The sequence below is a fragment of the Pristiophorus japonicus genome, unplaced genomic scaffold (assembly GCF_044704955.1).
Source record: "Pristiophorus japonicus isolate sPriJap1 unplaced genomic scaffold, sPriJap1.hap1 HAP1_SCAFFOLD_45, whole genome shotgun sequence".
In the NCBI taxonomy this organism is placed as follows: domain Eukaryota; kingdom Metazoa; phylum Chordata; class Chondrichthyes; family Pristiophoridae; genus Pristiophorus; species Pristiophorus japonicus.
The window spans coordinates 3,821,243-3,838,464 of record NW_027254352.1 but is presented as its reverse complement, the minus strand read 5'-3'; the positions used below and the strand labels follow the sequence as shown (position 1 = coordinate 3,838,464).

The following is a 17,222-nucleotide window of genomic DNA, read 5'->3' as shown; positions in this document are numbered from 1 at the left end:
AATCTTTTGTCCCAGGTATACAACCTCTTCTTGGGATATTTGTGCTTTGTCGATGGTGGCTTTATGTCCTTTCAGCCAAAGGTGGTCCAGTAAAGCTCGTAAATCTTGTTCATGCTGTTCTTCCGTGTTTGACGCGAGCAGGATATCGTCTACATATTGGATGACTGTGGATGACAGGGGAGGTAATTATCGCAAATGGCTTTGTAAAGCCATGTCGAATACCGTAGGGCTGTTGTGGAATCCCTGCGGTAACCGGGTCCAAGTATATTGTTGTCCTTGGACTGTGTAAGCAAACCACTGTTGAACCTCCGGTGCCAGAGGCACCGACCAAAATCCGTTGGCCATATCGATAACCGAGAAATATTTATGTTCCGGTTTGAGAGCATTACAAATGGTGGAGGGATCCGCGACCAAAGGAGCTTTTTAATCAATACACTGGTTAGCTTTCCTATAATCGACAGTCAAAGTTTCATTAGATTTCTGTACCAGCCACACGGGGCTATTGGAGGAGCTATGCGTTTTAATAAGCAACCCTTGTTTCTCCAATTGCTGAATAACCGGTAAGATTCCCGCGATGGCAGTTGGACTGATGGGATACTATTCAGTGCATGAAGGCTTGGTCCCGGTAAATGACGTAGGCTCCATCTGGAGTAGACCACAATCATTCTTATCTTTCGTCCATATCGGGTGTTCCTTCAAATCTTCTTTCTTCAAAGTTCTAAGTGACCACGTCACCCGACCATCCTCGAAATGCAATGATGAATCTACTTGGATTAGAACGTTCATTCCCAAAAGGGGTTGATCAACTGGGCCTATCCTGAACGGCGTCATTAGTTCATGTGGATCCAGCATTATAAGTACCCGTGTTGTCCTTTTAATTTCCATTTTATGGCCCCCAACTCCAGAGGCTGTACGTGCCCTACCATCCAACGACAAAACGTCTCCATATTGTACGGGTAAGCATGTTAATTCCACCCCTGTGTCTAAAAGACAGTACACATCCTTATCGCCCATCATCACAGTTATATATAGCCCATCTCCCCTTTGTTGTATTAGTGTGAGGAAGTGGATCAGGGTGGGCTCTAATTGTTTTTTGCTATCCCAAGTAACTCCTTCTGTTGTTGTATTGTCAGTTGCTTAAATGCTTCTATGAGGTTGTTATCTTGTGACAAGCCTGGTTTGTTGGCTGAATTGTATCCCTGGCTGCGTCCTCTTCCCCGGCCACGACCTTGCTGTTTTGCCTTGCACGTCTTGGCCCAGTGACCTTCATTCCCACAATTATGAAATTTTCCAGGTAATTTTCCTAATAACTGTTTATCGGAATCCTGGGATTTCCATCCCATAGCCTGTACAGCTGGGACTTTAGCTTCCATATCCCGCTGTAATTGGTTACATCGATCCACCAATGCTGCAAAGGTAGTTTCTCTCCCTTCCCAGTCCGCTAAAACTACCTCAAGCATTTTGGACAGTTCTGGCTTTAGACCTGTCATGAAAGCTGCTTTCAAAGGTCCAAACACGTGTTCATACATTTCTTCATCCGTATTATTCATACCCGAATGTTCTAGCCACGTGCATCTAAACCGCTCGTCATACTCCCGGACCTCCTCTGTTCCTTTCTGTTGGCAGGCTGCAATTTCTCCCCATTCTGTCTTAGCTGGACTGAAGGCTTGCAGCCAGTTTAATCGCCTCCTATCCTGCGTTTAATTCTTGTTCATCCTGCCTCAAAGCTTCTTCTACCTTGTCGTGCAATTTTCTTCCCTGTGTTTTTGGCACCATTATGGTCAAAATTTGCACTCAGTCCCAGGGATGAAGTTGATATATATTTCTTAAGCGGTGCAATTGGTCCCACGTTTTTACTCCCCCTTTCTTAGGATTGGGCAATTCCTTGGACCATTTACCAATTTTCTCTGGCTCAGCCGGATCATGAACTAAATATTCTGCATACACCCTTTTCCTCGTGTTTTTGGTTCCACCCTCATCCGCAGTCTATTCCGATTTGACTACAACTCGTCTTTTTTTAAATGGGGCGAAGCGCACACCTAATTCTTCATCCTCCGACACTGTATCGTCGGAAGATTCAGAATCCGTATCTATTCCTCGGTCGTGTCTTCGGGTTTGTGCTTTTAATTGATCCAAACATGGATACCCTGGGAATTGATCGATACATTTTCCTTTTCCTATTACTGTCTCCTTGACCTAATGTTTTTTTCCATTCGTTAATTTCACCTTAAGATCTTTAACTTCCGCTTCCGCCTTTTCAAGTTGAAGTTTTTTCTGTTGGACCTGTGCACAAACAGCTTGCAATTGGTCCGTTGTACTGGTCAGTTCTCGATCATGTTGGGAACGCATTATAATTTCATTCCGCTTTCGGATCTTTTCCATAACGGCTAGGGACCATCTAGTTCGCTCTTTATTTTTCATACAGGTCGTTTTTCCCCAGACCCTTTTAATCTCGTCCAAGGACCATTATCCTTTGGTGGTTCCGTACTTTTTTTCCATCTTAATACAGGTTTTAGATAAGTCGAGTTGTTGCTTTATGTATTCTTTCAACTGTTGGAGAATTTCATCTATCAAAACCTCAGGTGGCGCCTGCCCACCTTTAACAGTTGTAGGCAATTCTTTGCTCTTATCTGCTGCTGCCATACTACTGATTTCTTTACTGGGGTCTCGAGTCGTAGGCTTTTCAGCCGATCAGTGGGTCGGTGATCAATTCACTAACGCACCGCCGAAGTTAGACGTCTATGGGGCCTCGAGCCGACTACCAACTGGAGGGTTAGCAAAGCGGAGGCTTTCGGAATCGCGTAGAAGGAGAGGCGAATTTAGACTTTTGACCGAGGACTTTTATAAAGAGGAGCCCTTACCTCAGTATGTAGGTCCGATGTCCAAAATTCAGATTCTTCCCTCAGCGATCCTGTTCATGACGCCAAAATTGTTAGATCTCCTAATTTCCAATGAAATACGAACTACGATTGTAGTTTTAATGTAACTTTATTCTGGCAGCAACTTCAAGCTTCTGGCTTTAAGCCAGGCCTTTGTCCTTCTGAGTCCACATGGTCAAAATGTCTGTACTTATACCTGGTTCAATTTACAGAAATGAACTCGCCTCCTTTGACCTTATTGGCTCAATTGATATATTCTTAACCCCGAATTGGCTCACTGTCAAAGGTCCTGAAATGTCAAGTTGATTGATGACTTAATGCAATGTGCTCAGTCGCATGCAGAAATGGGAGTCTGTGTCTTCTCAACCTGTATAAATGCAGCCTGTTTGAATTCTCTATCAGGTTCTGGACTTCCCCAACATTGGGAACATTCTTCCTGCATCTAACCTGTCTAAAGCCCGTCAGAATTTTAAACGTTTCCATGAGGTCCCCTCTCAATCTTCTAAACTCCAGTGAATAAAAGCCCAGTTGATCCAGTCTTTCTTGATAGGTCACTCCCGCCATCCCGGGAATCAGTCTGGAGCTTCCCTGCCTGTTGCTCAAGGCCAGGGCAAAACTGTTGTTCTATTCCCGGGACCCCAACCTCACCGAGGAAGCAGTGGTCAGGCAACTGGCACTGGTCCAACGGAATGGAGGAGGGGAGGAGGATAAAACCTCCAAAGGTCGGGTAAATGAAGTAAAAAACAACCCGATTCCCAAAAGGGAATGGCACCAGGAGGGTGGCCGCTCACCTGATAAGGAGGGAGTGTGCTCCGGGTGCGGGAATGCTGGGCATTTTAAAAGGGATTGCAGGAGCCCAGTAAAGAGATATGGGAGGAGAAGCCCTTCAGGAGCCACCCAGAGTGGGGGAAGTGGAGCGAGCTCCTCACCATCCCTTGACGAGATAGTAGCTGCAGTGAGGACAGCACTGGAGGGGACTGGGAAGGTAGCCACAGCAACAGGCAGGGAAGCACCAGACTGATTCCCGGGATGACGGGACTGACCTATCAAGAAAGACTGGATCAACTGGGCTTGTAATCACTGGAGTTCAGAAGAATGAGTGGGGACCTCATGGAAACGTTTAAAATTCTGAGGGGTTTTAGACAGGTTAGATGCAAGAAGAATGTTCCCAATGTTGGGGAAGTCCAGAACCAGGGTACACAGTCTGAGGATAAGGGGTAAGCCATTTAGGACCGAAATGAGGAGAAACTTCTTCACCCAGAGAGTGGTGAACCTGTGGAATTCTCTACCACAGAAAGTAGTTGAGGCCAATTCACTAAATATATTCAACATGGAGTTAGATGAAGTTCCTACTACTCGGGGGATCAAGGGTTATGGCGAGAAAGCAGGAAGGGGGTACTGAAGTTTCATGTTCAGCCATGAACTCATTGAATGGCGGTGCAGGCTAGAAGGGCTGAATGGCCTGCTCCTGCACCAATTTTCTATGTTTCTATGTTTCTATGATGTTAGCCTGGACGAGGACACTGATGTTGGTACGCCTGTCCTCCCAGGGGAGTTGCAGGACCTTGCAGAGACATCTACATTTAATACGATCATGGCTGATCCGATCATGGACTCGGTTGCACTTCCCTGCCCACTCCCCATAACCGCTTATTCCCTTATCGGTTCAGAAACTGTCTATCTGTGGCTTAAATTTATTCAATGTCCCAGGTTCCTCAGCTCTCTGAGGAAGCGAATTCCACAGATTTACAACCCTGTGAGAGAAGAAATTCCTCCTCATCTCCGTTTTAAATGGGCGATAACTTAATCTAAGATTATGCCCCCTAGTTCTAGTCTCCCCTATCAGTGGAAACATCCTCTCTCCATCCATCTTGTCAAACCCCATTATAATCTTACACGGTTTGATAAATCACCTCTCTTTCTTCTGAATTCCAATGTTTAGAGACACAACCTCCTCAACCTTTTCTCATCAGTCAAACCCCTCATCTCCGGAATCAACCTCGTGAACCTTCTCTGAACTGCCTCCAAAGCAAGTATATCCTTTTGTAAATAGGGAAACCAAAACTGCATGCAGTATTCCAGGTGTGGCCTCACCAATAACCTGTATAACTGTAGCAAAACTTCCTTGGTTTTATCCCCTTTGCAATAAAGGCCAAGACTCCATTGGCCTTCCTGATCACTTGCTGTACCTACATACTAACCTTTTGAGTTTCATGCATAAGTACCTCCAGGTCCCGCTGTAATGCAGCACTTTGCATTCTTTCTCCATTTAAGTAATAACTTGCTCTTTGATTTTTTTGTGCCAAAGTGCATGACCTCACACTTTCCAATATTATAGTCCATCAGCCAGATTTTTGCCCACTCACTTGGCCATTCTATGTCCTCTTGCAGATTCTGTGCCCTCCTCACACATTGCTTTTCCTCCCATCTTTGTAACGTCAGAAAACTTGGCGAGATTACACTCTGTCCCTTCTTCCAAATCGTTAAAATAGATTGCAAATAGTTGGGGTCCCAGCCACGATCCCTGCGGCAGAGACAGCATGGATTTATGAAGAGGAAGTCATATTTGACAAATTTGCTGGAATTCTTTGAGGATGTAATGAACAGGGTGGATAACGTGGATGTGGTGTATTTGTAATTCCAGTCGGCATTTGACACTAATTAATGATTGCCAAACAGTGAATGAACCATTTATCCCGACTCTCTGTTTTCAATTAGTTAGCCAATCCTCTATCCATGCTAATATATTACCCCGAACCCGGTGAACTTTTATCTTGTGCAGTAACCTTTAATGTGGCACCTTGTCAAATGCCTTGAGTCAGACCTGCCGGTCAAGCCTGCACCCCCCCAAACAAGGGCAACACGGCCCACGGTTCTCGGGCAACGCAGCTCTCGGGCCCCGAGTCAGGTTCCACTCCCGGCACCAGCAAACCCCAGGGGCAGCGCCTCCCCCACACCAGGAAAACAACAACTTACATTTACACAGCAGGCCCAGCAATTCCCAGCCGCTCTATCAGGGTGGGCGCTGGATGTGGAAGTCACTCCCTGGCCTCCTGTGTGGGTCTGTTTGTTGCATCAGTTTGAGCTGGATGGAGAGGGGGGAGAAGCTGCTCGGATTCATCCCCAGTACTTCTCGGCCCAGTGGGACGAACAATTTCCCATGTGGGCCTGTCGAGGGAGGTGGGTTCCCTTGCCTGAAGGACAGTAATGGCCCAGATGTTTTTCACCGACAATCCGGCAGCTTTCATGGTCACTTTTTTCTCGTGCTGGCCCCACAAATGATCAGATTCATTAAGCTCAATTTCACAATCTGCCTTTGTGTTTTTGTGGGTTCTCTCTCTCACTCCCTTTTTGCTGTTTGAAATTCACTTCACAGGGTGTTAAAAGGGGAGGATTTATAGACTGGAAGCTAAAACCAAACATCACCAAGATCTGACAGTCATTCAATCCATTGGGACTGGAATACCATCAGCTTTTGACCATGGAAGCAGAAACCACTGTTCAAAGTGGGGGGAAACGGTACACGTGCTCTGTGTGTGGACAAGACTTAAGCCAATCATCCAACCTGCAGAGACACAAGCGCAGTCACATTGGGGAGAAACCATTTAAATGTGGGGATTGTGCCAAAAGATTCAACTACCTGTCCCAGCTGGAAACGCATCATCGAATTCACACCGGGGAGAGGCCGTTCACCTGCTTCGACTGTGGAAAGGGATTTACGACATCATCCGACCTGCGGACACATCAGCGAGTTCACACTGGGGAGAGGCCGTTCACCTGCTCCGACTGTGGGAAGGGATTCACTCGTTCATCCCACCTGCGCACACACCAGCGAGTTCACACTGGGGAGAGGCCGTTCACCTGCTCTGGGTGTGGGAAGGGATTCACTGCATTATCCTACCTGCTGGCACATCAGCGAGTTCACACTGGGGAGAAACCTTTTAACTGTTCTCACTGTGAGAAGAGTTTTAAAAGCAAACAGTATCTCCTGAACACAACAGCGAGTTCAGACTGGGGAGAGACCTTTTAAATATTCTGACTGTGAGAAGAGTTTTAAAAGCAAACAGTACCTTCTGACACACCAGCGAGTTCACGCCGCGGAGAGGTCATTCACCTGCTCTGAGTGTGGGAAGGGATTCACCTGGTAATGCCACCTGCGGACACACCAGCGAGTTCATACTGGGCAGAGGCCTTTTAAATGTTCTGACTGTGAGAATAGTTTTATAAGCAAACAATACCTGCTGAGACACCAGCGAGTTCACAAGTGACTGCAGGGGTTGGACTCTGCTATTATTGCTGTTGTTAATCACATCCCCGACTGAATCGTGTTCATTCTGATAGTTGGGGTTTATAACTCCTGTAACGCTGGTGTTAATAACTCTATATAGACATACACATTTGTCTTGCTTTCAGCACATTGCTGTGGATTTTTGTCTTTGCCACCTGAGTGTTTAGCATCGCCTGGTTGGAGCTGAGAAAGGACAATCTGGGGGGAGGATATTACAGGGGGAACAGAACTTCAGCCTGGACACAGTCCTTCAGGGCCACATTGAGAGGGGCAAGCAGCACTTTAGTCTTTCTCATCTCTCTTCACTGACAGCAAAGTTGCATGCGGGTTAATCCTGACATGTGTACGGTCCAGATGATACCACACAAGGGTGATTAAAGAGATGGGATGAGCGCTCTGTCAGCCCCTTGCCCATATCTTCAACAGCTCAGTAGTGTCATGGGTTGTTCCCCGAGATTAGAAGGGAGCACATGTAGTTCCCATTTTCCAAATTGGGGACAAATCTGAGCCAGGGAATAAACGCCCATCAACGTGACCTCGATCACCAGGAAGATGCTCGAATATATCCTGAGATGCTGTTTTCATGGGGAAAGTGAAGGGGCCATTAAAAGTACTGAACATGGCTTCCTCAAAATAAGGACTAGTTTGGGTTAGTGAAGAAATAGTTAGGTTGGTGGATGGGGGAATCTGGTTGACATTGTCTACCTTAGTGCTGCCAAACTCATTTTCTATGGTGAGCCTGATCCGATATTCTGGCACTTGGCGCGGGCCACATTCAGCAAAAGCTATTAAAATCGGAAAAAATGAAGATAACTATATCAGAATTTCCATTTCGATTTTATTTACTGGTGCTGCTCCCGATTCCTGCCACCTCTTACCTTGAACATTGGTGAACTGACCCTGCTCAAACCATAACCACAAGGATACCGGTGCATTGTTCTGCTTGTGACACAAGACTGTGTCACTGTCACACACAGGTAGTGTTTCCTTGATTCACTTCTCCATACAAAGACCATCTCTTTACACATACCTTTTCTACACAATTGCAGTAGGCATGAGCAATGACCTGAAGCTTATAAAAGACACACATTTCAATACAACAAACGTTACACTGGGAGAAATGTTCAGTTAGAACATATGAAATAGGAGCAGGAGTAGGATATTTGGACCCTCGAGCCTGCTCTGCCATTTAAGAAGATCATCGCTGATCTGATCATGGACTCAGTTCCACTTCCCTGCCCGCTCCCCATAACCCTTTACTCCCTTATCAATCAAAAATATGTCTATCTCTGCATTAATTATATTCAAAGACCCAGCCTCCACAGCTTTCTGAGGCAGAGGATTCCATAGATTTACAACCCTCAGAGAAGAAATTCCTCATCTCCGTTTCAAATGGGTGGCCACTTATTCTAAGATATGTCCCTAGTTTTAGTTTCCCCTGAGTTGAAATATCCTTCCTTCAACCACATTGTCGAGCCCCGTCATTATCTTCTAAGTTTCGTTAAGATCACCTCTCATACTTCTGAGCTCCAATGTGTATAGGCCCAACCTACTCAACTTATCTTCATAAATCAACCCCCTCATCTCTGGAATCAATGTAGTGAACTTTCTCTGAACAGCCTCCAATGCATGTATATCCACCCTTAAATATGGAGACCAAAATACGAAGTCCATTACAGGCAAAATGCCAAGCAAACCAGCAGCACACTGGCAACTGAACAGTGTCTCAGCGGCCAACAGGCTTTTCTTAAATCGATTTGCTGAGTGGATAAAAATTTAAACCAGGTTTGCAGGCGTGATGCTCTATTCACATATTAAAGGTGGAAGAGATGCTGTGGGACATACGCTAAGTCCAGTAGCTGAAAGAGATTAACAGACTGGGCTTAGTTTTTAGGCATCCCGGGCGTGTTACCAATACCAGCAAAATCGAAGCCCATGAATAACATGGACAGTGGCAGCATGGATATGAAAGTCGCTAAGTGACACAAACAGAGTAGTGGTGAACGGTTGTTTTTCTGACTGGAGGAAGTGGTGTTCCCCAGGAGTCGTTACTAAGTATACTGCTTTTCTTGATCGATATTAATGACTTAGACTTGGGTGTACAGGGCACAATTTCCAACCTTGCAGATGAAACAAAACTTGGAAGGATCGTGAACACTGAGGAGGATAGTGATAGATTCAGAAAGAAATACAGGCTGGTGGAATGGGCAGACATGTGGCAGCCTAAATTTAACATGGAAGAGATAAAAGTGATACATTTTGTTCAGAAGAGGAGAGGCAATATAAACTAAAGGGTGCAAATTTAACGGGGTCCATGAACAGAGAGACCCAGGAGTATATGTGCACCAATCACTGAAGGTGGCAGCACAGGTTGAGAAAGCGGTTACAAAGACTTCCGGGATCCTAGGCTTCATGAATAGAGGTATAGAAGTGTGGATATTATGATCGACTTGCATACAATATTGTTTCGGTCTCAATTGGAGGATTGTGTCCAATTCTGGGCACCGCCTTTTAGTAATTATGTGAAGGCTTTGGCGAGGGTGCAGAAAAGATTTACGAGAATGATTCCAGGGATGAGAGACTTCAGTTACGTGGATAGTCTGGAGAAGCTGGGGTTGTTCTCCTCAGAACAGAGAATATTGCGAGGAGATTTGACAGAGGTGTTCAAAATCATGAGGGGTCTGGACAGAGTTGATAGAAACTGTGCCCATTGGCAGTAGCGCCGAGAACCAGAGGACATAAATTTATGATGATTAGCAAAAGAACCAAAGGCAACATAAGAAAAATATTTTTTACGTAGCTAGTGGTTAGGATCTGGAATGCACTGCCTGAAACGATGGTGGAGGCAGACTCAATCACGGCTTTCGAAAGGGAATTAGATAATAACCAGAAAGAGTGAAATCTGCAGGACTATGGGGAAAGGGAGGGGGAGTGGGATTAGCTGAATCTTTTGCAGATAGCCAGCATAGGCTCAATGGGCCAAATGGCCTCCTTCCGAGCAAAAACCAGTCTCTGATTCTAAGATGATGAAAAACCTGTTGCCCAGGATGCTCCATCTCCCGGGCACTGGGATCTCGTTGGGAGCAGAGACCCTGAAGCCCCACCCACTCTCTGTTCCTGAACCAAGATGGCCGCGCATGAAAACTGACCCCGCCCTGCGCAAGATGGCGGCCAGTGACCACGCTCACCTGGGACTGTCGGCTCTAATTCGGGGCCTGAGGCCGACACCGGGTGTTGACAGAGCTTCCCAGCCCACCCATGGGTCCAAATCCTGCCCTGCGGCCACAATCCCCTCCTGTTTCCCGGAACTGGCTGTCCGACCGAAGTCCGCCTCCACTGCCTGCGCAGACAGTGAGGGAGATGCAGACTCGGCCCTGCCCACTGGGGGCCGCAAGCCCCGCCTGCTGAGCCAACCCCGCCCCTCGCACACTCCGATTGGTTAAAGGACCAACCGCCTGGTCGGTCCTCCAGCCCTGCACTGCGCTCTTCGCTCTTCCTATTGGTCGAGAGGCACGTCAATCTGTCGGGCATTGTGAGCTGAGCATGCGCGGTGGGTGAGAGATGGGCGGGAGGGAGGGAGCGGGTTAATAAACCCCGGGGGGGGGGGGGACGCGTGTTAATGAACCCCGGGGGTGGGGCGGGAGGGGGACGCGAGTTAATAAACCCCGGGGATGGGGCGGGGGGGGGGACGCGGGTTAATAAACCCCGGGGGTGGGGCGGGGGGTGGACGCGGGTTAATAAACCCCGGGGGTGGGGCGGGGGGGGGGACGCGGGTTAATAAACACCGGGGGTGGGGCGGGGGGGGGACGCGGGTTAATAAACCCCGGGGGCGGGGGAGGGGGACGCGGGTTAATAAACCCCGGGGGTGGGGCGGGGGGGGGGGCGCGCGTTAATAAACCCCGGGGGTGGGGAAGGAGGGAGCGGGTTAATAAACCCCGGGGGTAGGGTGGGGGGGGGGACGCGGGTTAATAAACCCCGGAGGTGGGGCGGGGGGGGGACGCGGGTTAATAAACCCCGGGGGTAGGGCGGGGGGGGGGACGCGGGTTAATAAACCCCGGGGGTGGGGAAGGAGGGAGTGGGTTAATAAACCCGGGGGGGGGGACTCGGGTTAATAAACCCCGGGGGTGGGGAGGGAGGGAGCGGGTTAATAAACCCCGGGGGTAGGGCGGGGGGGGGGCGCGGGTTAATAAACCTCGAGGGTGGGGCGGGGGGGGGACGCCGGTTAATAAACCCCGGGGGTGGAGAGGGAGAGAGCGGGTTAATAAACCCCGGGCGTGGGGCTGGGGGGGGGACGCGGGTTAATAAACCCCGGGGGTGGGGAGGGAGGGAGCGGGTTAATAAACCCCGGGGGTAGGGCGGGGGGTGGGCGCGGGTTAATAAACCCCGGGGGTGGGGAGGGAGGGAGCGGGTTAATAAACCCCGGGGGTGGGGATGGAGGGAGCAGGTTAATAAACCCGGGGGTGGGGCGGGGGGGGGACGCGGGTTAATAAACCGCGGGGGTGCGGAGGGAGGGAGCGGGTTAATAAACCCCGGGGGTAGGGCGGGGGGCGGGGACGCGGGTTAATAAACCCCGGGGGTGGGGCGGGGGGGGGACGCGGGTTAATAAACCACGGGGGTGGGGAGGGAGGGAGCGGGTTAATAAACCCCGGGGGTGGGGAGGGAGGGCGGTCGCGGGTTAATAAACCCCGGGGGTGGGGCGGGGGGGGGATGCGGGTTAATAAACCCCGGGGGTAGGGCGGGGGGGGACGCGGGTTAATAAACCCCGGGGGTAGGGCGAGGGGGACGCAGGTTAATAAACCCCGGGGGTAGGACGGGGGGGATGCGGGTTAATAAACCCCGGGGGTAGGCGGGGGGGGACGCGATTTAATAAACCCCTAGGGTAGGGCGGGGGGGTACGCGGGTTAATAAACCCCGGGGGTGGGGCAGGGGGGGGGGACGCGGGTTAATAAACCCCGGGGGTAGGGCGGGGGGGACGCGGGTTAATAAACCCCGGGGATGGTGTGGGGGGGGAGGACGCGGGTTAATAAACCCCTGGGGTGGGGCGGGGGGGGGGACGCGGGTTAATAAACCCCGGGGGTAGGGCGGGGGGGGACGCGGGTTAATAAACCCCGGCGGTGGGGTGGGGGGGGGACACGGGTTAATAAACCCCGGGGGTAGGGCTGGGGGGACGCGGGTTAATAAACCCCGGGGGTGGAGAGGGAGAGAGCGGGTTAATAAACCCCGGGGGTGGGGCTGGGGTGGGCGACGCGGGTTAATAAACCCCGGGGGTGGGGAGGGAGGGAGCGGGTTAATAAACCCCGGGGGTAGGGCGGGGGGGGGGGCGCGGGTTAATAAACCCCGGGGGTGGGGAGGGAGGGAGCGGGTTAATAAACCCCGGGGGTGGGGAGGGAGGGAGCAGGTAAATAAACCCGGGTGTGGGGCGTGGGGGGGGACGCGGGTTAATAAACCCCGGGGGTGCGGAGGGTGGGAGCGGGTTAATAAACCCCGGAGGTAGGGCGGGAGAGAGCGGGTTAATAAAACCCGGGGGTGGGGCTGGGGGGGACGCGGGTTAATAAACCTCGGGGGTGGGGAGGGAGGGAGCGGGTTAATAAACCCCGAGGGTAGGGCGGGGGGGGGCGCGGGTTAATAAACCCCGGGGGTGGGGAGGGAGGGAGCGGGTTAATAAACCCCGGGGGTGGGGAGGGAGGGAGCAGGTTAATAAACCCGGGGGTGGGGCGGGGGGGGGGACGCGGGTTAATAAACCCCGGGGGTGCGGAGGGAGGGAGCGGGTTAATAAACCCCGGGGGTTAGGCAGGGGGCGGGGACGCGGGTTAATAAACCCCGGGGGTGGGGCGGGGGGGGGACGCGGGTTAATAAACCACGGGGGTGGGGAGGGAGGGAGCGGGTTAATAAACCCCGGGGGTAGGGCGGGGGCTGGGGACGCCGGTTAATAAACCCCGGGGGTGGGGAAGGAGGGAGCGGGTTAATAAACCCCGGGGGTAGGGCTGAAGGGCGGTCGCGGGTTAATAAACCCCGGGGGTGGGGCGGGGGGGGGATGCGGGTTAATAAACCCCGGGGGTAGGGCGGGGGGGGACGCGGGTTAATAAACCCCGGGGGTAGGGCGGGGGGGACGCGGGTTAATAAACCCCGGGGGTAGGGCGGGGGGGAAGCGGGTTAATAAACCCCGGGGGTAGGGCGGGGGGGGGACGCGATTTAATAAACCCGTAGGGTAGGGCGGGGGGGTACGCGGGTTAATAAACCCCGGGGGTGGGGCGGGGGGGGGGTCGCGGGTTAATAAACCCCGGGGGTAGGGCGGGGGGGACGCGGGTTAATAAACCCCGGGGGTGGGGTGGGGGGGGGAGTACGCGGGTTAATAAATCCCGGGGGTGGGACGGGGGGGGACGCGGGTTAATAAACCCCGGGGGTAGGGCGGGGGGGGGACGCGGGATAATAAACCCCGGGGGTAGGGCGGGGTGGGGACGCGGTTTAATAAACCCCGGGGCTGGGGCAGGGAGGACGCGGGTTAATAAACCCCAGGGGTGGGGCGGGGGGGGGGACGCGGGTTAATAAACCCTGGGGGTAGGGCGGGGGGGGACGCGGGTTAATAAACCCCGGCGGTGGGGCGGGGGGGGGGACACGGGTTAATAAACCCCGGGGGTGGGGCGGGGGGGGGGGACGCGGTTTAATAAACACCGGGGGTGGGGCGGGGGGGGGGACGCGGGTTAATAAACCCCGGGGGCGGGGGGGGGGGTGGACGCGGTTTAATAAACCCCGGGGGTGGGGCGGGGAGGGGGACGCGGTTTAATAAACCCCGGGGGTGGGGCGGGAAGGGGGACCCGTTTTAATAAACCCCAGGGGTGGGGCGGATGGACGCGGGTTAATAAACCCAGGTGGTGGGGCGGGGGGGACGCGGGCCTCACACAGCCCGAATGGTGGCCCAGAGAAAACACTCGGCATCATCCGCTTCACACACCCGCTGTGGGCCTCAGGCCCCGAACAAGAACCGCGGGCAGATGCCTCCGACCTGTAACATTTCCATGTAAGTCCCTGTTCCCGGAGGAGCGTGAGATTCCGGTGGGGAGACCTTCTCTTCCCGCAATGCAAAGCGCGCTCCCGTCCTCAAGGTTCCCACGCAGGAGATGCAGTGACGTGTGACAGCTCAACCAATCAGGTAAAGTATTCTCAATTAACAGTAAGCGGATCTCCCTACCTCCGAATTCTCACTGCTGTTCATTGAGAAAAACAGCAAACACAATAAAACCAAATAAAACATTATAAACACACCGTAATTGAAATTAAAGTTAATAAATATATTAGGGAAAAAAACATTTGCGAGTTTTTAAAAAGGTTTTTTAAATTATGGTTTAAAATAATCTAGTGGGCAGGGTTTATAAAAAAAATAAAGTTTTTAAAAAAATTTTACTTTCTGTTTTAAGTGTGTTTTAAAACACTTACACCTGTAAAAGTAGGCTATGCTCCTGTTTTTATCTGGTGCAAGAGGGTTGAGGACATTTGCTGGGCAAGATATGGGTAAATCCTTCAAGCTTGCCCATGCAAATGTCCTCGCTCCCGATATGCGTTGGATCTGTCAAGCGCATTGTGTGCTGGAAAACGGCTTTTGCGATGCCTTCCCGGGTCCTTGCACACTCCGTACGGACCCGGGGAGGCCAGGATTTTCAGGCCAATGTTGTGAGTTTATATCCTGGAATTTTGATGGCTTTTGTAAACTCATGTTACAGGCTGTGAGAAGGGCAGCATTTACAGACTGCACACTCAAACCCAACATCACATTAAGGTCTGACAGAATCACTCCATTCACCAGGGCCACAATATCATCGGCCTTTGATGTGGAAGATTAAACGTTTGTTTTGTTTGTGGGAAAAGATTTCAAACATCAGTGTGACGGGAAAAGTAACGAGACTCTCCCACACACACACAAACAGACACGAGTGAGAGTGTTCCAGTGTACTGCCTGTGGAAAGAGCTTTAATCAGTTACACAATCTGAAAAAACATCGCACCATTGACAGCGGGGTGAAACCGTACACGTGTATTGTGTGTGGACCAGGCTTCAACCGAATGTCCAACCTGAAGAGACACAAAGACACCCGCACCACGGAGAAACCGTGAAATATGGGGACTGTAGGAAGAGATTCATTTACCAGTCCCAGCTGGAAATTCATCGACGCAGTCGCACTCGGGAGAGGCTGTTCAGTTGCTCTTACTGTCTGAAGACTTCCATAAAAATCATCGTACCTGCGAAACACCAGCAAATTTATACTAGGGAGAAGCCGTTCACCTGCTTAGTGTGGGAAGGGATTTTCTCAATACAACCACACCCTGGCACACCAGCGAGTTCACACTGGCGAGTGATCGTTTCTGTGCTCTATCTCAGCAAAGGCATTTGCTCACTCACCCAACCTACTGAAATACCAGCGAGTTCACACCATGGAAAGGTCATTCACCTGCTCCGTATGTGGGAAGGGATTCACTCGTTCATCTAACTTGCTGACCCACAAGCGAGTTCACCCTGGAAAAAGCCGTCTCCTGCTCGGTGTGTGGGATGAGATTCACTCAATCATCCAACCTCAGGACACACCAGCTTCTTCACACCGATAAAGTACCTTTTAAATGTTCTGACTGTGGGAGGAGCTTTCAAAGCACAAAGAATCTGCTGACACACCACTGAATTCACACTGGGGAGAGACCGTTCACCTGCCGTGAGTGTGCAAAGGGATTCACTAATTTTTCCAACGTGCTGACACACCAGCGAGTTCACAAGTGATTCAGGGGTTGGATTCTGCTGTTACTGTTAATCAAATCCAGGCTTCAACCATGTTCATTCGGGCAGTTGGGGTTTGGTAAAGCTGATGTGAGTAATCCCTATAACTGTGCTGGAGTTTAATCTGTATCAATGTCAAATAAATCAGGTTTGTTTCACACACACTCAGTGTGTCGAGTCCTTGATGTCTCGACACTAAGACGAGCTGATTGAGCACTTGTTACAAACTGTGTGGAATCCATTTCAGAACTGAGTTCCCACAACTTTTTAAAAGATGTATCTGCAAGATGTCCAAGTCTGACAGGAGGTAAATGTTTCTCATATCACAGGATCCAGTCCAACCATCCAGGAAAGTGAGTCCCTGTAATATTGGATTTTAACCTGTGGGAAAAATTCTGATAATCTGTTATTGTCACAGGGTAAAGCAGCATTGTTGGTTTAACATCAATTTAGTCAAACTCAATGGGCAATCCAATCTCCAAAGGGGATTATCTCCTTAAAGCTGATGGTATCGGCAGTTCTGAATCTCATTTCTCACTGTGAGGTGTCAGAATTAGAAGCTTTAACAACAACTGATGTTTCACAAATGGATTTCTCACCAGACCAAAGGATATTGGTGGAGTTTAATGGGCTGTTTGTGTCACTGGGCTACAGGAGGCTATTTTTAACAGAAGGAAAGCTGGTGACAGCAAACAGACAGTTTAACAGCCTGTCCATGGTCCACGCTAACCCCACCTTCAATCTCTCACTATTTATGGACATTGCTGCAGTAATTGCTCCTCTGACATTTTCTCCCTTGTCCCTCCTGCAGCCCTAATACACGGCCCTACACAACATCTCTCCCCGACATCCTCACTGTGCTGGAATCCACAACAGTCTCCCCATCTGCTCCTTGTTCTCTACCTGGATCCTAAAACTACTGAACTCAGTCTGCCCCTCCTGAAGTCTACAGGCTATAACACTGAAGCTTGGTGTCCCTCAGTCCTGTCTCCTTGATTTATCTACCCTTCTCTCCTACTCTTTCCCCCTTGGTTATGTTCCACAATCTGGGCCCTGGCCCTTCTCCGGGGATTCGAAAGAGAGTAAACTTCCCTCTGCACTGTTCCAACAAACACTCGCAGGGCAGGTACAGCACTGGTTAGATACAGAGTAAAGCTCCCTCTACACTGTCCCATGAAACACTTCCAGGGCAGGTACAGCACGGGTTAGATACAGAATAAAGCTCCCTCTCCACAGCACATCAAACACTCCCAGGGCAGATACAGCACGGGTTAGATACAGAGTAAAGCTCCCTC

The 17,222-nt window shown here is 50.7% G+C and overlaps 1 pseudogene; it reads left to right on the top strand.

The window, feature by feature from the left end:
• The first annotated feature begins 6,360 nt into the window (after positions 1 to 6,360).
• Positions 6,361 to 15,956, top strand: LOC139251835 (zinc finger protein 235-like; annotated as a pseudogene).
• The last annotated feature ends 1,266 nt before the right edge of the window (positions 15,957 to 17,222 follow it).